Consider the following 19,063-nt stretch of genomic DNA (forward strand, 5'->3'; position numbering starts at 1 on the left):
TACTTTAACGCAACGGGCCTGCCCCCCACCCATATATGCTCACTAACCCCCAACCCCTCTGTTAACCAGCTTGTTGGTGTGTTTGTGGTTTGTTGTGGTTTGTTATGTTTTATATTTTACAGGTGGCTGCGCTCTGTGGATGCCAAGCCTGGCATCAACAAGATGATGCTAGATATGCTGGAGAGGAGATGCAAAGAAGACCCCGCGAAATATGGAAGCGTTTGTCTAATGCTGGATGTCATGGCAATCAAGCACTATGTGCAATACAACTCGCACACAGAGACAAGGTCTGGTTATGTGGACTTGGGTGACAGATGCAACGAGACGGAACCTGCTACCGAGGCACTTGTTTTCATGGCTGTGGGGCTACAAGGGCATTGGAAGGCTCCCATCGCGTATTTTCTAACTGACTCTCTCAAACCAGCACCACAAGGCGTCCTCTTCAAACAGGCATTGGAGGAACTGCATGTGCGGGGCATTTGAGTGGTATGCACAACAATGGATGGGCACGCAACTAATATCAGCATGTGCAACCAACTTGGCTGCGACCTGAAGGGGGACCCGCGAGAGCCCCTTCAAAACAGTTTTCCACATCCGGTAACTGGGGAGAAAGTATTTGTGATGATGGATGCATGCCACATGCTCAAGCTGACGCGCAATATGTTGGAGGTAAAGGATGAACTTCTTTGACCTATTTGTATAAATTAGGTAATAAAGTAAAATGTAAATATTAAATGTAAAACCTGTAAATATAATATGTAATCATCATTTCCTTTGTAATACTTTATAATATATGTTGTCAAAGTTTAATCCAAATCTGGGCAGACAAACAAGACTGAAAACACAACCTCCTTGGCAGTGGTGTTAATAGTTGCCATTTGCACTTGTTTGAGCGTTAACTGATTATTTTTTTTTTAATATATTTTTTTGGTCTTTTAGACTTTATTAGTGACAGGACAGTTTAAGCGAGAGACAGGAAATGTTTGGGAGAGAGAGAGAGCCGTTAGAGCCACGGTAGGGCCGCGCTAACTGATTCTTACTCTGCAGGCGTACAGTCCAATTGCGTCGTTCACTGGACAGATCCACTGGAGGTACATTGGTCGTCTCAATCATGTGCAGAAAGAGGAAGGACTGCATGCGGCCAACAGAATCACAGACAAGCATGTCTACTTTGCCAACCAGAAGATGAAGGTGAACCTGGCAGCACAAACACTCAGTAATTCTACGGCGGTGGCTCTACGCACAATGCGGGATCTTGGCTACTCTCAGTTTTCGGACTGTGAGGCAACGTCTGAATTCATTGAGGTAATACAACAAGTGTTTGCATAACCAAATACCCATTTCTCTCCCAACACAGCCACCCATCTTGCCTGGTTAACACCAGACTATCTCACAACCCATAACCAATCGTGTCAGTTGTATCCATTAAAACAAAATTGCAAGTAATTTGCTTAACAGTACTGAAACTATAGTGTATGATGGATGTTTAATAGATTATTGTAACAGTGGGCCACATAACATTCTATTTTTTGACTGCATGGCAGACCACAAGAGAGTAGAATTGGCCCCTATTTTGGCCACCCCTGCCTGATGGTTTACATGTGGATATGTCTTTATAGATTATTGACAGGCTGTTTGATGCAATGAATGGACGCAATCCTCGTGCCAAAGGATACAAAGCTCCCTTGGGTGCTTTCAATTGGACAGGGCGAACAGCATTTCTCTTGAGAGCTAGGGAGTACTTGATCACTCTGGTGACAAAAGATGGAACCCCCGTTCACCGGTCTAAGAGGTCATTTAAAGTAGTGTTTAAATTCACTATTCCTTAAGCATCGAGTTCCGTAGATGCTCTGTTCCCTTAAAGTAACAGTCCACCCTATTTCAGGAAATTGCTCACTAATCATCCACTCCCAGTGATTATGCTAAGCTATGCTAATAATGTAAATAATGTCAATCTAAGTATTGGACACACTGGGAAGAAAAAGCACATAATCATAGAATAAGCACACACATACACAAATATGTGAAAATAAAAAACGGTGGACTATTCCTGTTAAGATGCTCCATTGTTCTGTTATGCATCAAGTTCCTATGATGCCCCTGTTTCAGTTTTTCCATTATTATTATCTAGTATGCAATGTGTTTCAGGTCCTACATGTTTATGAATGGTATTACACAACACAAAGTACAGGTGTCAAAATGCTATTGGTAGGTATATTTGTAGGGTGCGTGCATTACATTTGTGACTTGATTTCACACTTTTTTCCACGGGTTCCGTTGTCTACAAAAATTGCACATCGTTGGTGACGGGCAGAAACCTCGTATCTTTTACATTATCACATTGCATTATACTTGGCAAACACCTTTATCAAAGTGACCTACAATCAAGGAAAACTATTTCGATTTATATTTAAACACTTAAAAAAGGAAAAAAAATGGACATACAAGTTTTCAACCTGTCACTAATGACATCACATGGTGCTTTCAAGAGGAGTCTTGTTTTGCTATGATCAGAATAATGAATGTTTTTGTTTTTCCAATTGCAGGTACCTGTCAGTCATGGGGTTTGTTATAAACATTGACACACTGATGCTGATGATTCCCGAACTGCTCCAGGTTCAGAGATATGTGCTCACCTACAGGTTCAGCCGGGACCATTTAGAACTCCTATTTAATTCCATCAGAGCATCAGGTAGAGTAGTTGTTGTTATTTTAAAGGTGCACTATAAGATCCTGAATAATGTCACTTCTGTTGACGTTCCATGTAAACAAACATCAGTGTTTGAATGAAATGTCGTTTATGTTTTTGTGCACAGCCTGTGCCCTGGTGTTTAATTACGATCTGAGACAAATGAAATTGCGCTGAAAATTGCAAGCAAAATCTGAATACTTCATGTGTTTTCCATATAAGGTGGATGTGACAATAGTCCCACGGCACGCCAGTTCCAGGCCATCTTCCGCCGTCTGATGGTTCGGTGTGGGGTCTCCCCTGGTAAGACAGGCAATGTGGCAGCCCTGGACAACACCGTGGCCCTGTCTGCTGTGGAGATGTCCTCGGCAGAGAGCATTGAACAGCACCCATCTCCATTCGTCAACATTCCAGCCCTTGTCTCTGACCACAGCTACCTGCCAACTCGGTTTGGGGGACTGGTGGAGAATGCCCTGGTATACATCGCGGGATTTGTTGTCAGGAAAGTTCTTCGCCAGCTGTCCTGTGATGTGTGCCGTTGGAGCTTAGTAAGAGAGGCTGTGCCAGATTCAGGTGAAACAAACTACCACCTTCTGACCCTGAAGAACAACGGCGGACTAGTGATTCCTTCACTAGGCACAGTCAAGGTATTTATGAAAATCGAAGGTTGTATGCTGTGTTTCAATCAGAATATTAATTAGTTATTATGTTATATTAATTAGAAATATTTATCAGTATTCTTTTTTCAAACCTACGTAGACATTTCAGGCGACCCCATTTGAATTCCAGGCGACCCCACATGGGGTCCCGACCCCAGTGTTGAAAAACACCGGTCTAAGCACTTTGTAAAGCACTATAAATGTGTTTTTGTTGTAAGGTGCTGAGAGCTGCAGAGAGGGTCATCCGCCAAGCTCCACCAACACAAACTCTGAAACTCACAACTCTCCTACTCCTCGTCCGTGGGGAAATAGGCACCGAGGATGTCTTCATGCTGGGGGACCACATTGAGGAGACACAGTTTGGGATCGACAACCGTTCCTCTGATTTGCTGTCACTGATCCTATCTGCATTCCTTAAAATCAGGATGCACCACATTGCTAAGATGGCCTCCATTGAACTTCAGAAAGGCAGCACAAGGAAGAAGCTGTGCAAAGCAGTTCTCTTTCAGGGCTTTTAGTCCTCTCTGTCTCTCCCTCTCTCTCAATTCAATTCAATTGAATGAGCTTTATTGGCATGAAAAAGTAAATGTATTGCCAAAGCATAAAATATAATGAACATGTAATGATTAATTTATATTATACACATTGTTTTTGCTGCAAGAAAGTGCAGTGTGTCTGAGGGACTTGTTTTGAGGTGCATCCAAAATTGTAGTGCTCTTTTTTGTATATTAATGGCCAGTGGATATCTTCCCTACATATATATATATGTATGTATGTATATATATATATACATATATATATATATATATATATATATATATATATATATATATAATTGTGGGGAAAAAAAGAAGTGTGAAAAAAAACAATATGCTAATGTATTGCGATTCCAAAAGAGAGGAAAAAGACCAACTTTAGAAATGGGAACAATGTGCTCAGGTTAAAAAAAAAAAACTAAAAAAACTCAGGTGTGAAGAACAAAAGCTGTTGGAAGGTGATGCAGCACAATTTGTGAAACTAAAAGATGTTCTATGGAAACAAGATTATAGGGAGTATGGTAATTAGTCATATGGTCAGCATGTGACCAAGAAAAATGTCTAATCACCAATCACAGAATGTTCTACCAATAGCATTTAAACAAGAAAACTTAAATAAGATCTTTATTCATTTAAAGCACGAGTTGCATGGCCGGTAAATCCCATCATCAGATGTTTCTGTGGCCTCTGTTTTGCAAGCAGCACAAATCCCTGCTGAGAATTATGCCGGCCTCCATTCTAGTCATGAGGAATCAGACTGGTGAGAGGACAGGTGGGAAGTACTTTGTAAACATAAGCTTTTTCACACACACACACACACACACACACACACACACACATACTTCTAATAATTAAATTCTGTATTCAAAGGATAACAGAGGTCCATTGTTAATCAAAGGGACGTATAGAGACTTACTGGTAAGACCTAATATGATAGTCTGGTCTCATGAAAAAGCATCATTGTCGCATTTCAAGTCATGTCCCATGTCAGGTGAATGCATTTTTTATGTCACAGTTTTTTGTCATTTACCCTGTACTTTTACTCTAAGTCTAAATATTTTGGTCTATTATTTTAACCATGTAAAATGACACAACAAAATGCTCGCATTGGTGTGTTATTTATCCGCATTGCCACGAGATTATGTTGAATAAAAAGAACTACTGGATACTTAGACCTGAACTGTTGCTTGATTAATTAACTCTTACCCACATCAAAACAAAATCGGCTGTTTTTGGTTATGAAACTCTCACTCCAGCAATGTACATGGTAAGTATTAATGGTAGCAGGAGGAGTGATCGTGGTTGGGTTTAATCCCAGACATCCCTTTCCCCAGCAACACTCTCCAGGTCCTCCTGGGGGATCCCGACATGTTCTCAGGCCAGAAGGAATATATAAACCCTCCAGTGAGTTCTGAGTCTGCCCTAGGGCCTCCTCGCAGTTGGACATGCCTGAACAACCTCCAAAGGGATGCAATCAGGAGGTATCCTAACCAGATGTCTGAACCACCTCAAATGACGTCTTTCATGGATGAGGAGCAGCAGCTCTACTTCGAGCTCCCTCTGGATAGCCGAGCCCTTCACCCTATCTCTAAGGCTGAGCCCAGCCACCCTCCGAAGGAAACTCATTTCAGTCTCTTCTATCCTCTACCGCGTTTTTTTTAAGTCACTACCATCTATGGAACAAAAATGGGCGGGTAAATTGAAAGCTTCGCCTTCCGACTCGGCTCCCTCTTTACCACAATGGACCAGAGCAGTGCCCTCCTTACTGCTGATGAAGCCCCAGCTGGCCTGTCCATCTCTCGCTCCAACTTGCCATCACTCATGAACAAGATCCAAAGATACTTAAACTCCTCCACCTGAGGCAGGGACTCATTCTACCTTTTTTCCAGTTGAGAACTATGACCTCTGATTTGTAAGAGCTGACTTTCATCCTGACCACTTCACACTCTGCTGCGAACCGCTCCAGCGCACGCTAAAAGGTCTTGCTTTGAAGAAGTCAACAAACCCAGATTATTATCCGCAAAAAGATACGACCCCGAGGTTCCCCAACAAGATGCCCTCCTCTCCCCGACGTAAACAGGATCAGTGACAAGGGGCAGCCCCAGTGGAATCCAACACGCACTGTATATGAGTTTGAAGGGCCAAGAATGTGGACTCAGCTCTTGCTTTGGTTATACAGGGACCAAATAGCTCACAAACAGAGAATACAGGAGAAAAATCAACTGATGGTCAGCTGTCATGAAGTTAAGACAGCTGCTAGTCACTTCATCAGAAAGCTCAACTCACTCATGCAGCTTGCGCGTTGCATTTGGCATAACCAAAACCTTAATGCTTCATAAGCCTAAAAAAAGGGGCTTTAGAACACAACACAAACTTATGCATGTGAAATGAGCCGTTGTCTGCCTCTCAGACTAACAGACTATGCATAATGCATAGCCAAACATCCGCCCTGTTGAAGTAACTGAAAGATTGATTGATTGATTGATTGACTGACTGATCGATGGTGACAGATATGACTAATTCATTAGAGGCAAAAGCCTGCTGCGTGTCATTCATTAGGGATGAGAGAGTCCACTGGCCATACATAGCCTGTGTGTATGTGTGTGTTGTCACGTACAACATGGTTCAGAGTTAAGCTGCGCAAACTTCTGTTTCATGCTGACCACCACACCCCTACCGTCAAATAATGCTACAGACACATTTGCACAGGCCACAAGCTTATCCAAGAATTGGTGGTTTATTACACCAAAAAGAAATCACAACAGCATACAGTTTCCATGAATATGCAGCCAAGCGTGACTTTACTCTTCAGGGCTCTAAAAACCCCGAAACCACAACAGACGAGGCAAAGCCAATGCACTCACTGCGTAGAGGTCCATGTGTCTTTGCTGAGTGTAGACAAAGAGTTGCAGAGACATATTTGATCAGGACAGCATGTGTGTGCATCCTTTCACACAATGCAATAGGAGAGATGTGTGTTTAAAGTGGGACCACACGATTCTATTGTGAGTAAATATTTCATCAGATTTCGCAACTACAAAAGAGAACCGCTATCATGTTTTGTTCCGATCTACACTTTTTGCTCCTAGCAACACAATGTAAAAGGAGCGTGAAACAATGTTGAGTAATGTCCAATTCCATAATTCATGTGTCAATGGGATCCTTTGGAGACGAACAGATCATAGGATTTTGCAAACAAATTATGCTCTAAAAGCAAAGGCATGGAGTGACAGAGGAAAAGCGGAAGGAATTCTGACAGTGAACGGTAAAGACTAGTAAAAAAGATGAGAGAATCTCAAACAAAGAGCGTCAAGCGAAGGTCTGGATGACGGCAAGAGATCAAATGAATAATTTTCCTTGCAACTGTTTCTCTCCTTTTGCAATACTAAGCTAAGTTAACCAGCTCCCGTCATTTGCTTAACCCATTATGGCCCGGGAGTGACATGTGACTCTTTTTGCTTTTTAGGCTTCGAGTGACGCATATGTCTCATCAACATTTTTCATGACATGCTAACTAATTTAATTTTCTAAAAATACTGATAAAGATGAGGTAAGTTTCAGTAATTACAATAAAAGCTGAGAGTCACCTCTTATTATCAATGTTTTTAATTCTTCTATTTTCTTTAGGAGTTGAGAAATAAGACGTTTTGGTTGACCATTTTATAGAAAAACCATTGGTTTGAAAAGGCTGTTTTAAACAGAGTTTTAGGTTTGAATGGGTTCAATGACTCTTATTTTTTTTCCTGGGGCGAAGTACTTCTAAGATGTCTCAACGTGTTACATGCAGCAGACAGCGAACAGAGCGTTCTTAGTTTGGAGAATCCAGGAGTAATTCTGATTCTGAGGCTATACAGAACTGGATCAGAACTAGTGGTAGAGGTGAATATAATATATATATATATATATATTATATATCTGGCCAACGTTTTCTGGTACAGATCAGCTGAGTTCCTGGACATGGAGCAATGCGGACATTCTTCAGCCTGAACATAGTGACAAAGCAAACAACTGTCTCATGAAAAGTTAATCAGATGTTAAAATCACCAGATTAGTGGCCACTTAAACTTCTATCATGCTTTTTCAAGTTTACATTGTTTTATTTGGCAGACATTCACTCTTCCATGACCTCCTTTCTGAGTAGCCGTTAGCTTAGCCTCACCACCGGAACTCCTCCCTGACTCTCCAAACTGAGAGCGCCCTAACAACTGCCGACTGCAGGTAAGCTACCTATTACTCGTGAATGCTTCACACAACTTTGCAGCAAAAAAAGAAAACATTCTGATAAGTTATCTATTAAATAGCCGGAAAACTAAAGTATCAGTGCTGAAAGTCTCAGCAGGATTCATGACTTTTTGTATCCCCGGTCTCTACATATAATGGCTATGCTGTCTGCAGTCTCTGTATTTGGTTGTGTTGTGATTATTTTTAATTAACTGTTTGTTTAGGTGTTTTGTGAGTCTGTTTGCTTGTGTTTCCCTGAACTGCAATTGAGCTGAGCTTTCTAATTCTCTTTATATTTACCTGCATTGCCTTAACAAAAAAGACAAAATCCTAACATCATTATTTCCATTAAAACATATTTACTGTTGCAGATTTCCAACACATATGTAATAACACACTATGTACACACTATGTAATAACCTCTTCTCAAAGGGTTATTACATAGCTCACTAGTGAAGCAGCTTTGAACTGTAAGCCATCTTGAAAATTAAATATGAGACCAACATTTTAGACATTCTCTTTGTGTGTCGCTAAACCAAGTCACATATGCAATCATCAGCCCTGCACACACACGCATACAAAAACTCTGTTCGTGTCTGTGGACTCCTAACTAGCTCAGCTGTTTGCCAATAAATCAAAGTGTGCCTTTGTCAGCAGGATGGTAGACACTAAACAAACACCCATGACAAAAAGCAGTTGGCAGCTTCGCACGCAATTAGGGAGCCTGCAACAGGATCCCTTCAGGTTAAAAGCATCAGCTGCCCCGCGTCTGCCGCAATTTCAAATTCTCTTTAAACACAAAAACATCTGCATTAAAGAGGGATGCATGCTTGTTTGTGTGTATGCATGCTTCCATTGCGCATTTGCATGTAAAGGTTTCCTTGTGTCTTCAAAGGAGGAAATGCAGCAGAGATGAGCAAACCTAGAGGGAGCAAAAGAGCTGTAGTGTAACTGCCCTTCAAATCTGCTCTGTATGCTTTATGTGTCCAGCAGCAACAATATGTATGAATTTCCACATTCAAAGAGACCAGTGAATATTTGAATAAATTGCTAACTGACAGACCATGCTTTAGAGAATCAGAATGAATAATGTGTGAAGGAGTTCTCTCTTGATAAGTTCAGGTAGTTTCATCATATTTATCTGTGCAATGGGGAGAAGACCTAAAGCAAGTAAAACATTGAGGAAAAAAAAACTGTAATAACTTTAACAACTCACAAGAACTGATTAAAACTTAAGAGAACAAACCAATGATAATGGGATGGTGATGGTGTTTCACCTATTGGAATTGGGCTGACAGAAATTAGCTGGACAATGTTCACTTTGGAATTTGTACAAAAGCTTAAATATTAAGTGACATTGATAATCTCAGTACAATTCTCGAAAAAACTAGACTCCTCATATTCATATAGATGTTACTTTAAAGGGCTCATACTCACTTTTTCTGTGTTTGAGAGAACATGGTATGTTATTGTCTGAAAATACTTCAGATTCAAAAAATCTAAACCCTGACACGGTTTAGATTTTCAGTTGATTTCGATGTTACATTCCCAAGTCAAAAGACAAATATCCAGCCTGCCCATTTTTGTGTCAACACAACTTTAACTTCAAATTGTGTTGCCTGCATTAGGATCTGTAAGTTTGGGATGGGGGGTTCCAAACTATCCAAAGTATCCAAACGTGTCATGTGGTGCACCAAGAGTAGTGTACAAAGCTTGTACTCTGCATCTATAAAAATGGACTACAATGCACTGCAGGCTGGGAGCAATCATAGTGATACGTATGGTATGTACAAATGGAGCATACTATAGCTAAAGTGTGCTATCTACTACAAATATTTGCAGCTTGTGATTGCTATTCACTGACTCCTTGGGGTCATAGGGTCTTGTGGTTAAGTCGGGATTGATTGCAAAGGAAGAAATGACAGTTTCAGAAATTTTTTGTACGCAAAAGAGCTGAGGGATACTTCCCCAACAGTCAGACTGAACTCAAGATTTGCAGCTGTGCCACAAAAAAATGAAGCTTCTCCAAGCTGAAACATATCAAAATGGTAGCCTGTAGTCAAGACTGGGTGAGCTCTGTCAATCAATTAGTTTACGTAGAAATAGTAGGAAACAGAAAATACCACAAATCAAAATACATGTCTGAACCTTTCTTGAATCCATACTTACAATGTTTGCGATAAATGAAGGATGTTAAGAAATCAGTGTAAAGTTCAGACTTAGAGCCACGTTTCTCACTTCATATCTTTCAGCCCCAGGGAGCAGAGAGTTGTGGAAGGGGTCCTGCCATCTAGTTGTATTGGAGCAATATTTACAACTGTCCTTGAATAGGTATGGTTATAGTTATTGTTCTTCTGAGGGTATGGACGTACAAAAACAGTACATCGAATGACTGTGTTAAATGCTGAGCTGAAATCAACAAACAGCATTCTTGCATATGTGTTCTTGTTGTCCTGAGGTCCGTTTCACGTAGCAGGTTTAGTGAAAACTCTGAGTAGGTTAACCCTGAAATGAGGGAAACCCTGAGTTTTCCGTTTCACAAAGGGAGGTAACTCAACCCCGAGAAAGAGGGGTAACTCTAGCCTGTTTCACAAAGAGAGGTAACTTAATCTCTCGGTCAGTTACCGGAGTAACAGACTCTCTGAACCTAACCTGGTCGGGACCAGGTTTTATTCAAGAAACCTCGAGTTTCTTTCTGTCTCCGCCCTCTTTCAGCCACACACGGCATTTGATTTCCTCATTCATTCAGTCAGCAGAGCGAGTTCTTCTACTTCTAGAAGTCCATTAGGCACAGTAAGAGGCAACTTTTTTCACGAACATGTCCTTTTGACAACGATCCTGTGGATGAAGGTGCAGCATTATTGCGCAGAGAAATAAATATTCGTCGGAGATGGTTATCAGACCGCGCATAGATTTTTGCATTTACAGACAATTATCTTTTTGAGCGGCACCATCAGAATGTGTTGGGACAAAAGAAAAAAAAGACATAAAAGACAAATAAATATTTGTATGAATAGGCTTAAAAAAGACATATATAGGCCTATTATATTTTATAAAGGCACTCGTGTCTTGGGGGTGGATTCCCTCCGGGGATTCCCTCAGCCACTGCCCTCCCGTTAGAGGTGGTGGCCACCACCCGTTTTACGGGCATCTGCCTTCTTTCTGTTGGCTCAGTAGAAGTCTGTGTTAGTTTAAATAGGCTTAATTATTTAACAGAACATGATATAGATGATGACTCTAAATTGTCCTTAGGAGTGAGTGTGAGTGTGCATGGTTGTTTGTCTCGTTTGTCTCTATGTGGCCCTGTGATGGACTGGCGGCGCAGGGTGTACCCCGCCTCTTGCCCATTGACCGCTGGGATAGGCTCCAGCCCCCCAGCGACCCGACTGACGGATTCAGCGGTGTATAGATAATGGATGGATGTATTGAAACTCGCCGTATGAGCGCATTAAGATTTCCAATTCGAGGTTGGTGAAAAACGAAGCCCCTCCTCTTCCCCGTTGCCAAGGTGACTCGTCGAATCGGGGCTCCATTGATGCTGGCTTTTTAAAGTTGTGGTGCACGCGCTAAACTCAAGGTGAACTTACTCAGAGTTGATTAACCTCACTCAAATCAGCGTTTCTGGAACCGAAAACTCAGGGTTTTCTATCTCAGAGTAGATCAACTCAGAGATCAGGAATAGACTCAGAGTTGGTTGAACCTGCTACGTGAAACGGACCCCAGGTGTGAGAGTACACAGTGCAACGCTGTGGATACAGCATCGTCTGTACTCCTATTGCTTCGATAGGCAAATTGGTGAGGGTCCAGTGTGGGGGGGCAGGCACCTCTTGAGGTGTGCCAGGACCAGCTGCTCAAAGCACTTCATAACAATGGATGTGAGTGCCACAGGGCGGTAGTCATTCAGGCAAGCCGGAGAGGAGTGTTTTGGCACTGGCACTATGGAGGTGGCCTTGAAGCAGATAAAGCAGGTCTTGAGATATGCTCCAGCCTCAGCAACAGACATCAACCATGAAGTGATTTAGAATTTGAGAAATTATTTGTAAAATATGCACAGTAACCATATTTAAAATTGAAGTTGTTCAGTCTAAACAGTACACATGTTGGGGGTGAGTTGTACCGTGCCTTGCTTTTAAAATATTTGCATCTACAACGAAACAGTTATTTACAAACAGTGGTTTTGGTCTGATATATTTCATTGCCTTTTGCAGGTATTATTAATTCATCATTATTGTATGGAATATTATTGTATAGTTAACAGCTGTGGACGGTTTGTGTTTGTGTAGGTTAATGCAATACAGTTTTAAAAATGACAGGTGAGCACCGATTTGTCTCAAAAAATTTTAGGTCAGTTTCGAAAACGTCTTTTGACGAGCGCACAAGAGTCACACAGTTTTATACAGATGCTTGTGACCGGTCAACTTCTCTTACTGAGTCCACCTTATGAATGCTAAGTAAAATATGAAGTGATGCATTAGTATTGTCATGAGCCACTCATGTAGTGTGCGCATGCGCCTAATGTTGTTACAATGAATCTAATGCGCGTGCCACAGAGGATATGACAGTTGGATATGACAGTTGATAGGACAGTTGAAGATCTGCTACTGTGACGGGCAGTCGTTATGTTTGATCCGAATAAATACCGCTAACCAGAGAAGTTGTCCTCCCATGTTTACCCGGTTCATACAAGTGTTACATGGTGTCACAAGTAAAAACGTAAAATGGCGAAGTTTCATCCACCAGAAAGTCTGGATTTCACTCGACCGGAGCAGTGGCTGGAGTGGCGTCAAAGATTTCAAAGATACCGGCTAGCTACAAAGATGAACTACGAAAGCGGTGCCGTGCAGGTGAGCACTTTGTTATACGCCCTGGGCAGAGAGGCCGAACAAGTTTTTAATACCTTCGTCTTTGAAGAAGAGGAGGATGAGGACGATTATGATACAGTTTTAGCGAAACTAAACTCGTACTTCATAGCGAAAGTGAACGTTATTCATGAACGTGCCCGTTTCTATCTAAGGGGACAGAAACAAGGGGAATCGGCAGAAGAATATATACGGACTCTGTATGAATTGGCAGAAACTTGTCAGTTTGGGTCAGTCAAATTTGAGAATATCCGTGACAAGCTGGTCATAGGGATCCTCGATAAAGAATTATCCGAAAAACTGCAACTGACAGCTGACCTAACACTGGAAATGGACGTTGAAATGGTGCGGCAATCGGAGCAAATCAAGGGTCAAGTTAGCCAGCAGGCTACAGTTAGCTCCTCAGAGGCTAGCTACCTCAGCGAAGTTGCTAGGAGACAATCTCGAGCTCAGAACCATCACTCTGGCTCGAGGGGGTGGCAGCAGCCTGGAACCAACCGTTTCCAACCGCCGGGGGGGCAAGGAAAAAAAAAGTTTTAGGTGTGGCAAAGAGTACCACACACAGGCACAGTGTAAAGCGGTGAACGCTACATGTAGAAATTGCCAAAAAGTTGGGCATTTCGCAACCGTATGCCGGTCAGCCAAACTCAACGAGCTTGTTAACATGGGGGCAGAGTACGAGGCAAGCGGAGACAATGGGCACTTTCTCGGCGAAATCAAAGCCGCCTGTACCGTTACCGACTCCACCACCCCATGGACTGTAAAGCTGCGAATAAGTCAGACCCGAGTAGAGTTTAAGATCGACACAGGGGCCGACACTACCATCATATCGGAAGACACATATCGCCGATTAAAACCCAGACCAGCGTTAGCCAACAACACCACATCCCTCCAGAGCCCGGGAGGCAGACTGGATTGCTTAGGAATGTTCAACACGACAGTGTACTCGGGCCAGCTGTACAAATTCAGCATTCATGTTATTAGAACACAGGGAAGTAACTTGCTGGGGCGCAATGTGGCAGAGGCGATGGGGCTGGTGAAGAGGCTAAATGAGGTACAGAGCATGTTCGACACAGAGCTGGGCTTACTCAAAGTAAAACCCGTGAAAATCCACCTAAAAGAGAACGCTATTCCCTACAGCGTGAGCACTGCTAGGCGGGTGTCTGCTCCTCTTTTCCCCAAAGTCAGGGCTGAGCTGAAGAGGATGGTGCAGTGTGAAGTCATTGAGGAGGTCAAGGAGCCGACGGAGTGGTGCGCACCCATGGTCCCAGTTCCCAAAAAGAATGGCGAGGTGAGAATCTGCGTCGACCTCAAACGCCTGAACACCGCAGTTAAGAGGGAGAGGTATGTCCTGCCCACCGTAGATGACATCCTGCCGTAGCTGGCAGACTCTCGGGTGTTCTCCCTTCTAGACGCCGCCAGTGGGTTTTGCAGATACCACTGGACCAAGAGACGGCGATGCTCACCACCTTCATCACACCCATGGAAAGGTACTACTTCAAGCGGCTCCCTTTTGGAATCTCCAGCGCCTCCGAGATATTCCAAAGGGAGATGACGGTGCTGTTCCGCGACCTGGAGGGCGTTGAGGTATTCATGGACGACATCCTTGTCCATGGTGCTGACGAGGGCCAACATGAGGAGCGACTGCAGGCAGCCCTACGCATCCTGAAGGACACAGGCCTAAAGCTCAATGAGGACAAGTGTCGCCTGCGCCAGAGACAGCTGACATACCTGGGGCACTGCATCGATCAGGAGGGCATTCGACCCGATCCATCAAAGGTCAGTGCCATCATGGAGATGCCAGCGCCGAGCGACGTGCCCGAGCTGCGGAGGTTCCTGGGTATGGTTCAGTACCTGGGCAGGTACCTGGCGAGCCTGTCAGCGACAGCAAAACCCCTCAACGACCTGCTGAAGAACAACGCTGTGTGGTCCTGGGACACAGCCCAAGCCGAGGCCTTCAGCAAGGTAAAGAGACTCGTTTGCACAGCACCCACACTGTCATTCTATGACATCAACAAGCCAACAATAGTGAGCGCTGATGCCAGCAGCTATGGCGCCGTGCTGCTGCAGAGGCATGATGATGGACTAAAACCAGTAGCATTCTGTTCTCGGACACTAACTGACTCTGAGACGCGCTATGCGCAAATAGAGAAAGAGTGCCTGGCAGCTGTTTGGGCATGTGAGAGGTTCTCCCAGTATCTGTATGGCCTAGAGAGTTTCACAGTGCACACAGACCACAAGCCATTAGTTCCACTGATCAACAACAAAGATCTCGACACAGTTCCTCTGCGATGCCAACGCTTACTCATGCGTATGATGAAGTACAACCCCACAGCAGAATATGTACCTGGTAAAACACTGACTGTAGCAGACACACTTTCTAGACAACCGTTACCAGCAGTACAAAGTGAAGTGTCAGAACTGATCTGTGATGTGACAGCTTTTGAAAATGCAGCACACACCGCCTGGCCAGTATCCCCATCAAAACTGGAGCGGATCAAGCAGGAGACGAGCACGGACTACGAACTGCAGGTGGTCAGCAACCTGGTGGCGCAAGGCTGGCCAGCCCACGTGAGTAGTGTTCCAGTCCAAGCCAAAGCTTACCACCAGTGGGGAAACAGCTTGTCTGTCTCAAAAGGACTGGTGCTGTACGGTGAGCGCATAGTCATCCCGCACAGCCTGAGACACGACATTCTCAACCGTCTGCACGAGGGGCACCAGGGCATCACCAAGTGCAAAGAGAGAGCGCGCATGAGTGTGTGGTGGCCCGGTCTGGAGAGAGAGCTCCAGGACCTCGTGACAAAATGCCCAGAATGCCTGCAGATCAGACCAACACGAAGGAAGGAGCCTCTGATCACAACTGAGCTGCCGTCCAGGCCGTGGCAGAAGATCGCTGCAGACATATGTGAGTACGACAAACAGAACTATTTAGTTGTGATTGACTATTTTTCTCGTTACCTGGAGATCGCCCACTTGCCTGACATGAGCACCCAGACCACCTGAAACTGGACAACGAGTCTGGTTGGACAACAACCGGCACGGTCCACAGCATCCACCCGGCGCCGTCCTACCTGGTGCAGACCGACAGGGGAGTCCTGCGTCGCAACAGACGTCATCTACGCCCAACATTCGACACAGCTCAGCGGCATGGTGAAGACAACGTGCAGCTTAGCAGTCAGCCAGGTGAGGCAGAGGGCACGCAGGCGTGCCACACAGAGACTGTTCCTGAACAGCCTGTTCCTGCAGAAAACACCCCAACTCGAGTGACTTCCAGAGGCAGAGTCATTCATACACCCGCGAGACTGAAAGACTTTGTGTTAGATCGACCATAGTTTGCCACATGGAGCAGAATAACGTCCGGCAACTATGCAGGTTACTGGGTAGTCCACCCCATGACCTTAGATTACCTGTGTAATATATATATAAAATAAAAAAAATAAAAAAAGATTGATATCTTTGATATTTATTGTATGTTTATTATATTTATTATAGTTATTGTATGTTGTATTGCATGAAAAGTTAAGTATATAGTAGCCTATGTCCAATGTGCCTTATGATAGAGTAAGAAATATTTAAAAACAATGAAATGCTTGGCTTATATTTAAAGTGTTGAAATCACTTAGATTGTTTCAGATATGCGTTTGCGTAATGTGTGTATATGTATGCTTGAAAGAGACCTGTCTGTCAGTGTGCCTGGGTATAATAATTAATAGTCAGTTAAACAATTTTGTTTCATTTCTGTGTTGAGCCCAGCCATTGCCTTCGTCTCAAAAAGGGGAAGATGTCATGAGCCACTCATGTAGTGTGCGCATGCGCCTAATGTTGTTACAATGAATCTAATGCGCGTGCCACAGAGGATATGACAGTTGGATATGACAGTTGATAGGACAGTTGAAGATCTGCTACTGTGACGGGCAGTCGTTATGTTTGATCCGAATAAATACCGCTAACCAGAGAAGTTGTCCTCGTAATGGCATGTTTATCAATGACACCTCGCCATCAGCTATTCATAGACCATCCAATCTGATGATTTGATTCTCAGCTTCAGAAAACTATCTCACTATTGTCTGCTAGTGTTACACCCCTGAAACAGGAGAAATAGAAGTATGACACGGACACGATGTAGCTTCAGTCAAGTCCAATATTGTAATGGACGAACGTAAACCACACGTTCCGAACGCAGGTTGAACAAGGCATTAGTAATCATGAACAGATCCTCCGATCACAAACTGGCACTATAAACTTACGGCAAAGAAAGTGAAACTTATATAAACAAGCAAAAACGGCATATTTTAAATTAAGTTGCATTTCCAAAACATTAAGTTAAATAAGACAGCATTTTAAACACTGATTGTCTTTTAATCCTCTTAATCTGTTTAACCTCTTTTACCCAAAAAGCAATGGATTACCAATCTACTGATCATAATGCATTTTTAACTTAGCAGTTTGAACTTTTTCCCTTTTGACATTTTTTAATATCCATGAATTTAAATAAATCCTTTATATATATTTAGATTGCCTTTTTATCATCCTTACACTAGCTAGCTCACCGGCTGCTGTGTTAGCACACACAACCAAATCTTTCTTAGACAGAGCTCCTGCCTCTAGCTTTAAAGACATTCTTCAAAATATTCCCATTCACCTCCACAGATCTCTTTGCCACTTTGGACCAGCAACAGTATACTTAAACCTCTCTCTTAACTTTGTTAAATAAAAAGAATGGGCTGTGAGATGCTATCTCACCGAGCACACCATATTTTTTAACATGTGTAACACAAAAAAAGGTGTAATATATAGAACAAGATATCTGGTTGAGAATTGAGCATGGGTGTATATGAACTATGATATTTAGTTTGGTAAATGCCATAGTTAAAGACAGTTAATGATGTCTGGTGTGAAGCACTAGTGGCAAAGAAGTCAGAAACAAGAGCTGGTTTACTGTCGGTGTAATGGAAGGAAAAAAATCCTGGCACTTAAAAGCTCTAATGCTCGCCACCCACTGTTTCCATTTGCCACCATTCTTCTTCCATTCACGTGAGTTTACTATTTGTAGCCTCCATCTTAAAAAGCTGACTCCCCACTATCAGCCTCCTCTGTCTCCCATTCCCTTCCATTCGGACTCACTGCCACCCCCACCCCCCCAACCCAATCATTTCCTCCCCAAGTCACACTCCAGCATAAATCACCTCTCTGCGATAGTTTTAATAGCTTTTTAATGAGCCTAATGTTTTCTGTTTTAATGAACTTCTTACGTCAGCCTTAATCATTTTAGGGGGATGAAAAATGATTGAGAAATGGCCTACATTAATTTAATTTACTGTTCAATCTGCACAGTCCTCTTTACAACCCTGGGGAGGCCACGGCAAGAAGGAAAGAGGGGAAGGGTGAAGAAATGGATGGAAAAGTGAGGGATGCTCCTATCACCAAGTGGAATAAGAGAAGGAGATATTGCTTGAAGACAAACTAAGAGGCTACGGTGCTTATTGTGAGGTGAACTGTATTTAAGATTTGGATTTATTGGGGTTGTGGAATTATTTAAAAAAACACAGAGCAGCAATGAACAGGGTGGTGTAGAAGTTGTAATTTATGAAGCCAAGCTACAGCCTTGTTGTTCAGGCTTATCTCTAATTAGGCTGCATTGTTGAGGCCTGCCAATGCTGCTCTCTAGCACTCTGTGAGACCAGCAGATTTACAGGGCCGTTAACGCAGCAGGAGCTGAATAAATGAGAACAATATTCAGCATCTGTTGTTTGATGAGTTTTGTATTCCTGCTTATTCCTATCAACTTTTTTTCTTTCCCTTTTCTCCATCTGCCTTTCTCCAGAGTGACACTTACAGTTGTTACTTTGCCAACTCCAAGTTGATGAAACCCTAAACCAGCTGGCAAGACCTTATAATCTAGCAACAGAATAATATTGCTTTCTGTATGTAGTTGGTATACTGTTTATCCAAGGACACATTACCTTGCCAGTTTGCTGTGAGTCAGCCCTCGGTTTCAGTGTGTTGATAGTAAAAGGATGCAAATATGCCAAGGCTGGCTGCCAAGATTACATTGCGCTACCTGAGCAAAGTTGTCCTTTACGGTTCGTGTGTGCAAGT

This window comes from Odontesthes bonariensis, chromosome 13 (assembly GCF_027942865.1).
Source record: "Odontesthes bonariensis isolate fOdoBon6 chromosome 13, fOdoBon6.hap1, whole genome shotgun sequence".
Lineage (NCBI taxonomy): Eukaryota > Metazoa > Chordata > Actinopteri > Atheriniformes > Atherinopsidae > Odontesthes > Odontesthes bonariensis.